Below are 16623 nucleotides of genomic sequence, written 5' to 3'. Positions count from 1 at the left end.
GAGTTGTTTTTGAACTCTGTGGAACTTTGCATAGAGGCACTCCGCCTGCTCCGCCCACCCTTAGTTTAAGTACTAAATTGCTGTGCTGGGTTACAAAGAGACAATTAGGAGTGGGTGGATGAGCAGAAACAAGTAAGTCTTGATTTGAAGTCAAACTAACAGAAGCAATGTCCAGCAACAGAGTCTGCAGAGCTTTACTCCAATTGATATCTCACACACTACCAACTGTATTGCTTCCTTGATAACTCTATTGAAGATCTCAGTTTCCCCAGTGTGTTAGGGTGATAGTGTGCTATCTTTTTGTCGGAAATGGCACACCTACCTAAGTATTTACACATTTTGTACTGCTATATCAGGAACCATTATTAAATTACAAGAACTCCGGCAGACACAAATACAGAGGACATCCTACCAAAAATTCAGGAATGTCTCTCTCCACAACTTTTTGCGCAGGTCATTTGGAATAATAGTCCAATAAAATTGTGGCATAGATGTCCTTGCTAGTAGGTGCATTAACCCTCTAATTCCGGCCATCAGCCAATGGACCGCCTCCAGAGGATTTTCTTTTTTGTGATTTATGCTTGGGTTGTTTGGGAAGAGCTCACTGAGCAGCCTGGGCTTTTTTGTTGTTGTTTCCAATGAAACGCGAGACCGGCGGAGAAGACCAGTAAATAATATCCTTTACAAAACGAAATTCCACTCGCGCTCTCAGAGCTCCACTGTGGCGGGTTTATGACTGGAATAAACCCCCAACTGTATTGAAAAAACTCTTGAAGCGCTGAGTGCGCAAGTGATATTTCGTTTTGTAAAGGATATATATATATATATATATATATATATATATATATATATATATATATATATATATATATATATATATATATATATTACCAAACTTCTCCAACCAGGGAAAACAACGGGTCGCACAGCCAACCTGGATTCAAACAGTGATCCTTTTTATTTCAGTTATTTCAAAAAGGGCAACAGGCGCAGAGATCTACGCGTTTCGGTGTCACTCCACCTTGCTCACGATCACTGGGTATACCACACCCACAAACATTTAAACACATTTTTTTCAAAAACAAAAGCATTTCCTGTCACATGGTATGCTAAGGATTCTGGTCCTTGTAGTTTTGACCAAAAAGTTTGAAACAAAGTAAAATTAAACAGAATGCACCCTTTTCTAAAATTAGAATGCGTTAATTATTATTCAAAATTTGCATTGATTCATGCATCTTCCATTAAGCTGTGTGTTCATAACTTTGTACTGCCTTCCAATAGGCTGACTCATAATTATGATATTCAAAAATCAATTGTGCATACAGTTCTAATTCAAAAGTCACATTATAGGTGCACATAAAGTTCCTCCGACTGGTTCAACCCATTCGGATGCAGGGTCCTCAGATTGATTATAAATTTAGATTCTGCTTGTCTCAGTTTCTTTGCACGATCACCTCCCCGCTCACCCTTTGCTATGGTTTGAATGCCAAAAAATCTCATTTTTTGCCAATCACCCTGATGTGAAAGCTCCATGTGCTTGGCTATGGCATTTGAGCGGTCCTTATGGATTGTAGCCCTCATGTGTTGTAAAATGCGGTTCTTAAGTTCCACAGTCGTGCTGCCCACATATTGCATGGGACAGGGGCACTCCACTACATATACAGTGAAAGGTGTCTTGCATGTTATGCATTGTCTTATTTGCCATTTCTTTTTGTTAGCCAGAGTTATTTCCTTTGTTTGTTTGGCTATCTGGCACATTTTGCATCCATGGCATTTCATGAATCCTTTGGTTTTCAGCCAATCATCCTGTCTTTTTCTCTGGAAGTGACTGTGTATTAGATGGTCTTTTAAGTTTTTGGCACGTCTGTAAGTTATCGTTGGGTGTGTTCCCATGAGCTCCTTGACTGTGCTATCCAACTGTAATAGCTTCCAATTCTTTCGGAGAATTTTACCTATCTTTTCACTTTCTTGTGAATAGTCTGTGATGAGACGGATTTTTTTCGTCTCTGGGTCACCTTCCTTGTTTTTTCTCTTCAAACATTCATCTCTGGTTTGGAATGCTGTTGAGTAAAGTTCAACAATCACAACAAATTGTTACAAGAAATGCTGACAATTTGCTTAGAACAAAACATTTTCACCTTCGGGGGAGAAATCTTCAAACAACGAAGTGGGACGGCTATGGGTTTTTCCTTTAGTCCATCTTATGCGTGTCTCACCATGGGATGGTGGGAGCAGGAGATTGCGTGGAACTCAAACAATGAATCATTTGTGAACAAAGTGGTGAGTTGGAAAAGATTCATCGTTGATTTATTAATAATTTGGGATGGATCAGAACCAGAGTTCCAGGAATACTTTCAGATATTGAATAACAGTGTGAAAAATCTGAAATTCACCTACAACATGAGCAAAGAGAGAATAATATTCCTGGATACAGAGATCTACGTTAAAAATCAACAAATACACACGACCCTCCACCGCAAATCAACATCAACCAACGCAACACTAGAAGCCACCAGCTTCCACCAAAAAACTTTACTCAACAGCATTCCATACGGTGAACTTTTAAGAATCCGCAGGATATGCAGTGAAGATGAGGAGTGGAAGAAAAACAGCAAAAAGACAATGGAAAGATTCATCAAAAGGAAATATCCATTACAAACAGTGAGAAACAGTCTCATTAAAAGCAGCTCTAAAACCAGAGATGAATGTTTGAAGAGAAAAAACAAGGAAGGTGACCCAGAGACGAAAAAAATCCGTCTCATCACAGACTATTCACAAGAAAGTGAAAAGATAGGTAAAATTCTCCGAAAGAATTGGAAGCTATTACAGTTGGATAGCACAGTCAAGGAGCTCATGGGAACACACCCAACGATAACTTACAGACGTGCCAAAAACCTAAAAGACCATCTAATACACAGTCACTTCCAGAGAAAAAGACAGGATGATTGGCTGAAAACCAAAGGATTCATGAAATGCCATGGATGCAAAATGTGCCAGATAGCCAAACAAACAAAGGAAATAACTCTGGCTAACAAAAAGAAATGGCAAATAAGACAATGCATAACATGCAAGACACCTTTCACTGTATATGTAGTGGAGTGCCCCTGTCCCATGCAATATGTGGGCAGCACGACTGTGGAACTTAAGAACCGCATTTTACAACACATGAGGGCTACAATCCATAAGGACCGCTCAAATGCCATAGCCAAGCACATGGAGCTTTCACATCAGGGTGATTGGCAAAAAATGAGATTTTTTGGCATTCAAACCATAGCAAAGGGTGAGCGGGGAGGTGATCGTGCAAAGAAACTGAGACAAGCAGAATCTAAATTTATAATCAATCTGAGGACCCTGCATCCGAATGGGTTGAACCAGTCGGAGGAACTTTATGTGCACCTATAATGTGACTTTTGAATTAGAACTGTATGCACAATTGATTTTTGAATATCATAATTATGAGTCAGCCTATTGGAAGGCAGTACAAAGTTATGAACACACAGCTTAATGGAAGATGCATGAATCAATGCAAATTTTGAATAACAATTAACGCATTCTAATTTTAGAAAAGGGTGCATTCTGTTTAATTTTACTTTGTTTCAAACTTTTTGGTCAAAACTACAAGGACCAGAATCCTTAGCATACCATGTGACAGGAAATGCTTTTGTTTTTGAAAAAAATGTGTTTAAATGTTTGTGGGTGTGGTATACCCAGTGATCGTGAGCAAGGTGGAGTGACACCGAAACGCGTAGATCTCTGCGCCTGTTGCCCTTTTTGAAATAACTGAAATAAAAAGAATCACTGTTTGAATCCAGGTTGGCTGTGCGACCCGTTGTTTTCCCTGGTTGGAGAAGTTTGGTAATAAATAGCGGCTTGGTTCTGCCGCAGGACACCGCACATACGTGAGCGCTGCGCAAACTCCCGTGAAGGAACCACTGTGGAGGTTATATATATATATATATATATATACATATATATATTCACTGAAAAAACCATAGGTTATAGACCATATATAGTTAGGAATTTGCATTTACAAAACCATGAAAATTCACTGAAAAAACCATTGGTTATAGACCATATATAGTTAGGGATTAGCATTTACAAAACCTTAATTTATTCGCACAAAACCATAGAAATTCGCATATATAGTTAGTTGCAATAACTATATATCGCGCACCCGCAATCCACTGCTGATGATGTCACATATTACATCATTCATGACATGGTCAGTGACATCACTGATGACATCACTGATGACATCTCAAATGACATCACTGATGACATCTCAAATGACATCACTGATGACAACATCCAGTGACTGTATGTTTCTGTAAAGTTAAAATATGTCTTACATATTGAAGAATGAGTGGATGTATAAGTGTTTGGATGAAGGATTTAGTAGGTGCATGACTGACTGTATGAGAGAATGATTAAATGTGTCTCACTGAGTGCATGGGTTAGTGACTAAACTGTCTTAATTTGTGCATCATTATTTCTGTAGTTCTGTAAACTGCTGCATGTGTTGATCAGTAGCTATATGAGTAACTATATGGGTTATTGATTGGTTGCCCAAATATTTGTATGGGAGAGTGAGTGTGTGTGTGGGGGTGGCTGGGAGGTATGTGACTCTGTGCATAGATGTGGGAGCAGTTGATTCAGTAGATGTATGGGTTCAAAAGTGCATGTGGAAACAGCTGTATGGGCGGTTGACTATCTGCATGAGTGTATTGGTGAGTGATTGGATTTCTCAGTGCTACATGTCAAAGTAAGTACATATGTAAAACACAGTACATGTAAGAGTTGACATATATAAATAACTGTGCATAAGAGCCAGTGAATGTGTGAGTGGCTGTATGGATCATTGTGAACTTGTATCAGTGATTGTATAAGAGAGTAAATATGTGTTAGTATATGTTTGATTAAGTAAGGTGTGTATAACTGTATAGTTGAGGAAATGGAGGTGTGATTGATTCTTTGCATGACTGACTAGGTGTGTGAGTAACTCCATGGATGAGTGACAGTCTGTGAGTGTCTGTTTACACCAGCGGTCTTCAATCTGTGGGGCCCGACCCCCAGGGGGGTCGTGGAGTCCTGGGAAGGGGGTCGCAGATTCTGCAGAGTGCAGTTCCTGGCATTGGGCTGACCGAAGGTGCTCACGGCGGAGGCCTAATTCACACCGAGGTGTGAAAAACATCAACGCCTCATTAACAAGTAAAAGGTCTTTTAAAGACCTTTCAAGTACTTGGGTGTGACTGTGTGTGTGTGTCCCTGAAGCTGTTTCAGCCTGGCTCACATACACGAGCTGGGGGGAGCTGGGGGTGCGGGGGGGGGGCTGGGGGAGTGGCTGTAGTTTAGCCCTTTGAGTTCGATGGATGTTGCGCACCTGGAGCTGTGGGTCCCATAACACGTCCCCCGCCCCCAGCAGGCAGGCACAGAGATGCCCTCCTGTGAGCGGGAAAGGAGAAGGTCGACGACGCAGAGAGATACTGATACACCCCCCCCCCCCCCCCCCATGAGAGAGGCACAGAAAAGGTGGGTGGATGAATGATGGGTGGATGGATGGATGTAAGGCTGAAGGATGGATGGATGTGGATGGATGTAAGGCTGAAGGATGGATGGATGTGGATGGCTGAAAGGCTGAAGGATGGATGGATGTGTGAAAAGGTGGGTGGATGAATGCTGGGTGGATGGATGGATGTAAGGCTGAAGGATGGATGTGTGAAAAGGTGGGTGGATGAATGATGAGTGGATGGATGAATGAAAGGGTGGATGGATGAATGATGGATGTGTGGATGGAAGGATGAAAGGGTGGATGGATGAAGGATAGATTGGTGAAGGATAGATGTATGGATGGAAGAATGAAAGGGTGGACGGATGAAGGATGGATAGATGAAAGGATGGATGGATGAATGATGGATGGATGGATGTGTAAAAAGATGGGTGGATGGATGAAAGGGTGGATGGATGAATGATGGATGTATGGATGGAAGGATGAAAGGGTGGATGGATGAAGGATAGATTGGTGAAGGATAGATGTATGGATGGAAGAATGAAAGGGTGGACGGATGAAGGATGGATGGATGTAAGGGTAGATGGATGAATGATGGATGGATGGATGTGTAAAAAGATGGGTGGATGAATGATGGGTGAATGGATGGATGAAAGGGTGGATGGATGAAAGGGTGGATGGATGAATGATGGATGGATGGATCGGAAGATGGAAGGGTGGATGGATGTATGAATGGATAAAAGGTTGCAAGGATGAAGGATGGATGGATATGTGAAAAGGTGGGTGGATGAATGATGGGTGGATGGAAGGAAAGGTGGATGGGTAAAGGATGGGTGACTGGATGGATGAAAGGGTGGATGGATGAATGATGGATGTATGTATGGATGGATGGATGTGTGAAAAGGTGGGTGGATGAATGATGAGTGAAAAGGTGGGTGGATGAATGATGAGTGAATGGATGAATAAAGGGTGGATGGATGAATGATGGATGGAAGGATGAAAGGGTGGATGGATGAAGGATAGATTGATGAAGGATAGATGTATGGATGGAAGAATGAAAGGGTGGACGGATGAAGGACCGATGGATGAATGATGGATGGATGGATGTATAAAAAGATGGGTGGATGAATGATAGGTGAATGGATGGGTGAAAGGGTGGATGGATGAATGATGGATGTATGGATGGAAGGATGAAAGGGTGGATGGGTGAAGGATAGATGTATGGATGAAAGGGTGGACGGATGAAGGATGTATGGATGGATGTGTGAAAAGGTGGGGGGATGAATGATGGGTAGATGGATGGATGAAAGGGCGGGTGGATGGATGTATGGATGAAAGGGTGGATGGATGATGGATGGGAGGATGAAATAGTGGATGGATGAAGGATGGATGTATGTATGGATGGGAAGATGAAAGGGTGGATGGATGTATGAATGGATAAAAGGTTGCATGGATGAATGATGGATGGATGTGTGAAAAGGTGGGTGGATGGAAGGAAGGGTGGATGAGTAAAGGATGGGTGAATGGATGGATGGAAGGGTGGATGGATGAAGATTGGATGTATGGATGGAAGGATGGATGTGTGAAAAAGTGGGTGGATGAATGATGAGTGAAAAGGTGGGTGGATGAATGATGAGTGAATGGATGAATAAAGGGTGGATGGATGAATGATGGATGGAAGGATGAAAGGGTGGATGGATGAAGGATAGATTGATGAAGGATAGATGTATGGATGGAAGAATGAAAGGGTGGACGGATGAAGGATGGATGGATGAATGATGGATGGATGGATGTGTAAAAAGATGGGTGGATGAATGATAGGTGAATAGATGGATGAAAGGGTGGATGGATGAATGATGGATGTATGGATGGAAGGATGAAAGGGTGGATGGATGAAGGATAGATGTATGGATGAAAGGGTGGACGGATGAAGGATGTATGGATGGATGTGTGAAAAGGTGGGGGGATGAATGATGGGTAGATGGATGGATGAAAGGGCGGGTGGATGGATGTATGGATGAAAGGGTGGATGGATGATGGATGGGAGGATGAAAGAGTGGATGGATGAAGGATGGATGTATGGATGGGAAGATGAAAGGGTGGATGGATGTATGAATGGATAAAAGGTTGCATGGATGAATGATGGATGGATGTGTGAAAAGGTGGGTGGATGATTGATGGGTGGATGGAAGGAAGGGTGGATGAGTAAAGGATGGATGTATGGATGGAAGGGTGGATGGATGAAGGATGGATGTATGGATGGAAGGATGAAAGGGTGGATGGATGGATGTGTGAAAGTGTGGGTGGATGAATGATGGAGGGATGTGATGAGGTCTAACAGGCGCATTTCAAAAGTTGATGATGAGGAGTACCAGTTTCTAGAACCTTTGTCGGAAGGGGGTCCTTACGCCTAACAAGGTTTTACAAGAGGTTCTCGGCATCCAAAAGTTTGAAGACCTCTGGTTTACACTGATTGTATCTAAGGTTATATTAGAGTCTGAAGAGGTTCATCGTATTATCACATGAATGATATCATCAGTGATGTGATCAGTAATGTCAAATGAGATGTTATCAGTGATTTCATCAGTGATGTCATTTGAGATGTCATCAGTGATGTCATCAGTGATGTCATTTGAGATGTCATCAGTGATGTCATTTGAGATGTCATCAGTGATGTCATCAGTGATGTCACTGACCATGTCATGGATGATGTAATATGTGACATCATCAGCAGTGGATTGCGGGTGCGCGATATATAGTTATTGCAACTAACTATATATGCGAATTTCTATGGTTTTGTGCGAGTAAATTAAGGTTTTGTAAATGCTAATCCCTAACTATATATGGTCTATAACCAATGGTTTTTTCAGTGAATTTTCATGGTTTTGTAAATGCAAATTCCTAACTATATATGGTCTATAACCTATGGTTTTTTCAGTGAATTTCATTGGTTTTTTAAAAGCTAATATCTATAGCTGTAAAATATATTCTTTATTACGTGGCGTATCACGTAGCCACGTGAGACGCCTCATGACGCGTCGCATAAACGTGACGTATCGTCTCTGCAGCGCAAACAAAACCCGTAACGTAAGCGCACCAGAGCACACTTACAGATATATATATATGTTTTTTAACCTTAATTAGACAAAATCCACACGTGCACATATCTTGAGGCCTTGCAAAGGCACAACAAACAAACAGTCCCTACAATTTTGCCAAGTTTGGTGGAAATCTATTCCTTTAAATTTTATTTTACTGTTTCTCTTGGTTTTCCCCTTGTTACGCTTACCGGAACGCTACCCGGTACGCAAACCGGACGTTCCAAAAACACAAGATGTCGGACTCCCGTTACGCTGCCGGTTAGCTGCCCGGTTGGCGTACCAGGAAGCGCCTCTACCGCGAAAAATCGCAATTTTCTTTTTTTTTCTTTTGCCCCGCAGGGCACTTTAATATCCCCCTCATCAATCCTAGGGGGTCAGGAGGGGTCTACCTTGCCCCCTTTCCTTCATTTCCCCCTTCGTTTTTCACCACCTCTTGTCTCTCGATCCTACCGAGAGACAAGATGGCGGCCGCTCCGGACTGTTTACAATGTTGACAGCCAATCAGCTTCTCCTCAGACTCCCGTTACGCTGCCGGTTAGCTGCCCAGTTAGCTGCCCGGTTCGCGTACGGGACGCGCCTCTACGGCGAAAAATCGCAATATTTTTTTTATTTTTTTTTGCCCCGCTGGCCACTTTAATATCCCCCTCATCAATCCTAGGGGGTCAGGAGGGGTCTACCTTTCCCCCTTTCCTTCATTTCCCCCTTCGTTTTTCACCACCTCTTGTCTCTCGATCCTACCGAGAGACAAGATGGCGGCCGCTCCAGACTGTTTACAATGTTGACAGCCAATCAGCTTCTCCTCAGACTCCCGTTACGCTGCCGGTTAGCTGCCCGGTTAGCTGCCCGGTTCACGTACCGATTTGCGCCTCTACGACAAAAAATCGCATTTTTTTTTTTTTGGCCCCGCGGGGCACTTTAATATCCCCCTCATCAATCCTAGGGGGTCAGAAGAGGTCTACCTTGCCCCCTTTCCTTCATTTCCACCTTCGTTTTGGCCTCCTATTGTCTCTCGATCTTACCGAGAGACAAGATGGCGGCCGCTCCGGACTGTTTAGAATGTTGACAGACACCGGAGAGCCAATCAGCTTCGCTTCGCAAAGCTCCGTTACGCGAAAAGTACGCGAACTGGTGCGCTAGCGGGTACGCTGTCACAGATATATCTGTTTTTTTAAACGTTAATTTCTCAAAATCCACTGGAGCACATATATTGAGACCCAGCAAAGGCACATCGAGCTAACAGTCCCTACAATTTTGCCAAGTTTCGTGCAAATCCATTCAGCCGTTCGAGCTAAAAGTGAGGCCAAACGCCCTATGGAAAAATAAATGGGAAAAACGCGTTTTGGGACCCCCCTTTTTTCTCGGCCCCCCTTGATGGAACCCCCCCAAATTTTCAGGGGCTGCTCAGAAACAAAATGTGCCATTTTCCTGAAAATTTCAGCCGATTCCATCCACAAACGCCAAAGTTATCAGACATAGAATTTTCAAAAGTTCCATAGAGAAAAAATCCTAACTATATATACCTACTGGCTATCGCCAGTAGGTAGTATATCTATATATATATATCACTCAATCTTCTAGATGTCACTAGGCACAAAATAATCTACAGACACATAAGAGAATGCCTTCTGCTTAGCTATAGAGAATACGTACTACACATTAATTTAACTTCATTTATTTTCAAATGTCCATTGCAATGTGTGGACATGGTTAAACAATTGTGAAAACAACACTTGCTTTGATTATTATTTAAAATTTAATTGAACAACACGATTTGACTCACTTAAGTATCTCTTCTATGTTGTCATGCATGCTGCGCCATGCATCAATAATGCACCTTTAAATATATGTGGAACTCACCTAAGGTCATGTGACCAAGATCTCAGTTGCGATCTAAACGTGTCGTTTTTCTGCTGAATAAACCTGTGATATTTCAAACTTCAAAACCGGAGTGGCTTGTCTTTTCTGCAGGAATTTCAGGAATTCTCCTCGTATATATATGTATATTACCTACTGTCGGTCGCCAGTAGGTAGTTATAGTTAGGATTATTTTCAATGCAAAATCTCAACATTCTATTGTGGATAACTTTGGCGACGGTTGAGGAATCTGCCTGAAAATTTCCTCAAATTTGCCTCGCGGCGCTCCGGTCCTTCCATGAAAGTTTGGAGAGGATTCATCAAGCGGGGGCTGAGATAAAAGGGGGTTTCCAAAACGTGTTTTCCCCATGTTAATTTCATAGGGCGGTCGACCTCACTTTTAGCCCGAACGGCTGAATGGATTTCCACCAAACTTGGCAAAATTGTAGGGACTGGTAGCCCGATGTGCCTTTGCTATGTCTCAAGATATGTGCTCCAGTGGATTATGAGTAATTTAGGTTCAAAAAAATATATATATCTAAAAGCGCTCCCCGGTACGCGCACCGGGGCGCTAACCAGCGCGCTACGCGAGTTCACACGTGGAAAGCTGATTGCCTCTCGGGTGTCTGTCAACATTCCAAACAGTCCAGAGCGGGGGCAGTCAGGAGGCATATTCTCTTAGGCTTGGCAGCGAACCGGCACGAGGACCCCTACGTTCCTGAGGCTCATGAGGCACTGGAATTGATTCATAACAGTCGGCTGAATAGCGACAAAAGATATCTAATTTTGTAGGTACATTGCATAACCTGCACTATATCTCACTTTTGTAAATAAATCACATTTTTAAGTAGAGAAACGTAAGTAAGGTGGGGATTTGTGTACCCCGTCCTGAAGAAGGAGTTCTGACTCCGAAACATGTTGACACACACATACAGGAGGTGATGCACATTGCCCTGCATACCACACCTCCACTTCTTTCACCTTTTAATAGCGCCAGCCCGGGGGAAGTGCTCCCGCGCAATCATAGGTCACAGCACGCCACATCCTGTAGATGGGTGCGAAGACCCCAATGATGAAGCATGACACCAAGGGTCCTTTTGGTGTGTGTGGGGTATCTTACCAACACTGGGTGCTCCCAACCATTGTAGGGAAACCCTTCCATTGATGCCTATTGTTTATGCATAATTTATTATGGAGAACGAATCCATCTAAATACTCTCTCTCCCCTCCTTGTTATTTACGGTATTATGTTAATAGGAATTATGTATAATAATTAGAGTGAGTTAATGTAAGTTGGAGAAAGAGCGGTGATGAAATAGGGTGGATTATTTTAAATATTGTGAGACAGTAAGGAGAGGTTAAACAAAAACAGACACTGTGATTTATGGGAGCAAAGATGAACAGATAGATTAGACAGGTTTGGTGTTGCAAAGACAGCCTTGTGCAATAGGTTGCTGGACGGAAATGGGGACAGGCCTCCTCCACCAATTGTTTTCTTGCTCAGCAGGTCAGAACTGGGAGGGGTGATAGTCCATGCGCTGAGGAGGCTCAGGTGTCCTTCGCAAGTGTCTCTGTTAGCTGAGTCCTAGTCGTCGATCGAACAAATGCAGACTCAGTCCGCCACCAGAGGGAGCTGAGAACTTCGCACTGCTTCAGACCTGCAAGAACGTAGCTTTTCCCACGAGCTTCATTGGAGATATTTTTGGGTCCTTGAAGTCATGGTGGCATTTGACTTTGATGCCTTGGAAAGGTTCCGGTGAAGAACTGATATCGGCTGATTGTTGAAGGGAGGTGTTTTGGCAAAGCGGGGTTAGATTTGGCAATCAAAAGTAGAGATGGAGCAACTAGGAGAATTCCTAATGAAGGGGGCAGTTTAAGGGTGTCATGTTTACTGGATGTGAGAAACCTATGGGACAAAAAAGATTCTGGGTTGGCAGGAAAGCTTCACCTTCTTGGCATGGGGATATTGGCTAGGATTTGCTGCATCACAGAGCAAGCAAGAAAGAAAGATATATCAGCCAGGGTAAAGTATGTGAAAGGAAGCACAGTGAAGGTTGAGATTAAGATGGCACCTTCAGTTCAGCAGACATAGAATAAATCACGCACAGTGCTGGAATTAAGGGGGAACTAACCGGATCCCTGATCAGGCAGCTATTATTCAACTGGATCATGGATCCGTCTGGCCTCCATGAAATATGCTGAATTGTTTCCATTGTAATTCTGGGTTGCTGAAAGAGCTTATGAGCGACAAAGGCCCACCATTCTAAAGACATGAATACACATCTTAGTTGCAAGCGGGCAATATCAAGCATGAGAAAGTAACTCCCCGGTGCCCCCAAGCCAATGATGAATCTGATTGATTTATACGAATGTATACAAGAACACTGTGCCTGATACCTACAGACAAAGCATCGCAGAACGAATCCTCGCTAGACAACCTCATTGCCCACCTCATAAATATATACCACATGAAGTTAAGCTACTTACTATGATAAATAACAGGCACAGATAGCCCAACAAATTAGCCACAAATCATGTTGTTGATGCTATCTTATCAGATATTCAAGATAAAGCACTTGTGCATTAGGGCTTAATCGGAGTCCAGGAGGATATGGCAGAGTGAAATGCCTATTAGCATCCACCTTGAGATCTACCCCAGCGAGGAAGCAGAGCCGGGTAGGTCTCAAGGTAGACGCTGCTTCGTGTCTGAGACGATAAGGATCATGTCCAAATGATGAAGCATAACACAACTCGAGGTGCGTGAGGGCACTTGCTCCTATTGGAGCTTTTTCCCTTAACCCGGAATAGTACAAAAATTCCCCCCTCCTTCTTTCTAGAGGAACTGTGCACTCCTGTCTATGATTAGATTATTGTTGTTTGCAAGATATTTATGGGCCTGCTAGGACTATGATACCTTGCTATTTTATTAGCAGGTACGTCTCGTTTTTTCTACTCCTTAGCTTATGTATCACTGTCAGGATATGTATTCTTGGATATGACTGTCCACATTATCATTTACATTTTGGAATTAATGTATGCACCCATGTTTTATATCTTTTCATTTTTAGCACCCAATTGCTATGGAAATGCACCACATTTATTATGCTATTTGAAAACTCAATAAAATTGTGTTTAAAAAACAAAATAATTAGAGTATTGTTACTAGGAGCAAGCGTTCTGGACCTTCTCAAGCTCCTGGTTTCTCTTTTTGAAGAGTCTCTAATCAAACCTACATGCCAACACTTCGGCTGCGATGAGGAATTCACTGGGGTGGATCTCACTGAGCATTTTAGAACTAGCAGGGGAGTAGATCAGTGATGCATATATGCCCCTTTTTGTTCACCGTTTATATGAACCGTCTTGAACAAGCCCTTCTCTCAGTGAAGGCTGATTGTCCTAAATTGGGAGCAAGATCGCTGTTGGTTCTGTTGTACGCAGATGGGGTTGTCCTCATGCCACGTACCGCAGTGGGACTGAAGTCACTACTGAACAAGTTTGTTTGTTTTATGGACAGTTTGGATATTGTGCTAAATTTCACTACATCATATGTCATGGTAGATGGTTCCCAGTCTACCAGCTCAAAAAATCTCAAGGTGGAAATCACACTTTGGCAGAAGTCCCAGCTTTCTCTTGCCTCAGGGTGCTATTCTATGTGAATAGGAATTGAAAGCCCTTGATTGAGGAAAGGAGATGTGATCTTGTCAAGGCCACTGGGCAGTATCTAGTTTCACCCAGAGATTGGGCTCTTAGTTTCCGGGCACTTTAGTTAAGCCTTATCAGGCCAAGTGTGTTTCCAAGGCTCTATACGGCTGTGAGGAATGGGGATACACAATGGCCAATAAGATCTAGCTTGCAGAAAATCTGCTTCTAAGATGATTCGGCAGGTACCGCAAAGTACCCCGGCCTTTTCTGTTCATGATAAGCTTGGTGTAAAATATATTGGAGACATTGTTGCTCTCAGGGCCTTGATTTGTTGGATTAAGATTTGGACTGGGGAGGGTGCCCAGCTAAACAGACTTATTACCCTTTCTGACTGTTTGTCCCTTGAATATGCGCATAAAATCCCTTGGAATGCTTATGTAGAGGCAGCTTTTGCCATCATGGGCAGGGCGGGGCGGACATATTTTATAGCCATCATCCCTGGACCCCCTGGAGCTTAAAAGAGTGAGGGACCTGTTTTTTGAACGTGTTGTATTGCAAAGAGAACACACAGAGTTGATTGAACCCATGGTACGGGGGAACATGCTGTTAATACCTTTGCAGCATATGGAGCCCTGTTTATCTCTTTTACTTATTGAGAGGGATAGATTTGCTGTGGTGATATTCAGATTTAATCTGTAGCACCATATTCTGGCCTCCAGCAGTGGAACTTGGGGGCCCTATGGCTGCGACAATATGTGTCCACAGGACTCCCTACATTTTGTGCTGTTTTGCAAATATTTTAGCATGCATAGGAACGGTTTATACGCCCAATATTGAAAGCACTGAATTCACACAAGTTCATCTGGCATTTTTTTACCTGCAGCTCCTACCACACAAACATGCTTCATTTGCTGTTTCATGCCTTTTACGTACAGCTTTCAGATCAGGCGATCTAGACCTGATTAACGCCATTGTTGTTCATGAGGAATTTTTTATCTAATACATTATCAACATCATTCTATCTTTTTTAACACTTTGATGTATTTATAATAATGTATATCTATTTAGTACCATTTTATGAAGTGCATGTATTGTGATTTTATGTTCTTTTGTGGTTATATCTATAACCGAATAAAGATTTTTATGATATGATAGTTCCTTGAAATGCTACTGTTTCATTTGTGTTTAGGTGCCATTTAGGGACACATTTCCCACTGTAATACCTCACCGACTGCTTCCCAGAAAATGATGGCGGCGAGTAACGGGTCAAGGGAACTGGCAGTAAGCGTACCAGCTTATGCGGTACGCTTAGCGGAAGAGGCAAGGGCATCTGTGGAGGAGGGGATTTCTATGGGATCCGAAACACCAAGCGACACACACCGGATGGACTGCAACGTCCAAGAGAGTGAGTTAACAACGTGGAGCCAGGAGGGAGACAGAAGTGAATACCGCGAGGACATCCGCTCTGGAACTGACAACCCAACGTTGCCCACGTTTCGTGAACTGGATCGCAACACTGTTGCCGCTGGTGGTATTCAGCAAAAGGAATCCGCCAGATTAGCCTCTACCACGCCCCAGGAGGGTCATGGCTGCCTGCAAGTCTCTCTCTTGAGTTTCTTTGCACTAAACAGGTGGTGGGTGGAAAGTGCACGCTACCAGTAAAATAACAACATTAGAGGTGGTGCTGAAAACACTGGTTTAGTGATGGTAGCACAAATCTATTAAACAGTTACGGGAATAGTCTACTTCCAGCGTACCAGCTTTACTTCTTTCCGAGAGCCACCCACAAACCTTTCCCTAGTTGGGGACCTTAGCAGACATCAAGGGACAGCACTAACAAGTAGCATAAAAGGAAGGCAAAAGAGCAGCTTATCGTCAAAGATAAGGAGAACTATGATTAAAAAAAAATCATCACAACTCTGATCTACCTGCCTCTAATTAAAACCAAAAATAAAACAGAAGGATATACCTCTCTTCTGGCCTTATTAATCAAGTGCCTTGTTCCCACTACACCCCACAAACCAAAAGAGAGAGGGGGGAGGGATATAACAGTGGGTTCAGAAGTGGGATATCTATGTCTAGACCACAATGACACAACCCATCACGATGGAGGCCATGATAGCTCAGCTGGCTGAAGGACAGTGCCAACCTACAACCTGTCCTAGAGCAACAGGGAAAAACCGAGCAAGAAGAGAGAGTGGCTTTCCAAACGGCCCTTATAGAACAAGCCTGTTCAGTACTATGCTGCTCGTATCGAGTGGGTTAATAACAGTTCCAAAGACATTTTTGTAATTGTGCAGAGCTTCTTGTCCCCCAGCGCTCAGGTGGCGGCTGCTCCTGTTACGGAGTCCTGGTGCAACACCCTGGCGTCATTCTTCAGGGATAAAATAACTAGCATCCAGGAGACTTTTCCATCTTCTTCCATCGTTCCGTCCTCGCTGCCTCGTTCCGCCCTCGCCGCCGCCTCTGCCCAGGGCAGAACCAGTCTCCCGTTTTCTGAATTCTGGCCGATTGACCTTG

The sequence above is a fragment of the Lissotriton vulgaris genome, chromosome 7 (assembly GCF_964263255.1).
Source record: "Lissotriton vulgaris chromosome 7, aLisVul1.2, whole genome shotgun sequence".
In the NCBI taxonomy this organism is placed as follows: domain Eukaryota; kingdom Metazoa; phylum Chordata; class Amphibia; order Caudata; family Salamandridae; genus Lissotriton; species Lissotriton vulgaris.
The sequence above is the reverse complement of the archived record's forward strand: the minus strand, read 5'-3'. Positions refer to the sequence as shown.